The sequence below is a fragment of the Poecilia formosa genome, unplaced genomic scaffold (genome assembly GCF_000485575.1).
Source record: "Poecilia formosa unplaced genomic scaffold, Poecilia_formosa-5.1.2 Scaffold520, whole genome shotgun sequence".
Lineage (NCBI taxonomy): Eukaryota > Metazoa > Chordata > Actinopteri > Cyprinodontiformes > Poeciliidae > Poecilia > Poecilia formosa.
In genome coordinates this window covers 92666-92933 of record NW_006800459.1, presented here as the reverse complement: position 1 = coordinate 92933, position 268 = coordinate 92666, and positions in this window count along the sequence as shown.

The window sequence follows — 268 nt, the reverse complement described above, 5'->3', positions numbered from 1 at the left end:
TCATACACACCCGAAGCTGGTGAAAGAGAATGTTCCGGATCGTCTGGTTTGAGTGAAACGTGGCGCGCGCGATCTGCGCTGAGATGCAAAACTTCAGAGATGAAGGCCGGACACCGTGACAGAGCTCGCGCGAGGTTCGGACGGTGGGATTAGTGCGCGCTATCGGCCTCGTGCCCAGTTCAATGCGTCAACTATAAACCCGTATTTATTATCTCTGTTACCTCCCCCCGAAAAATAAAATAATAATAATAATAATAATAATAATAAT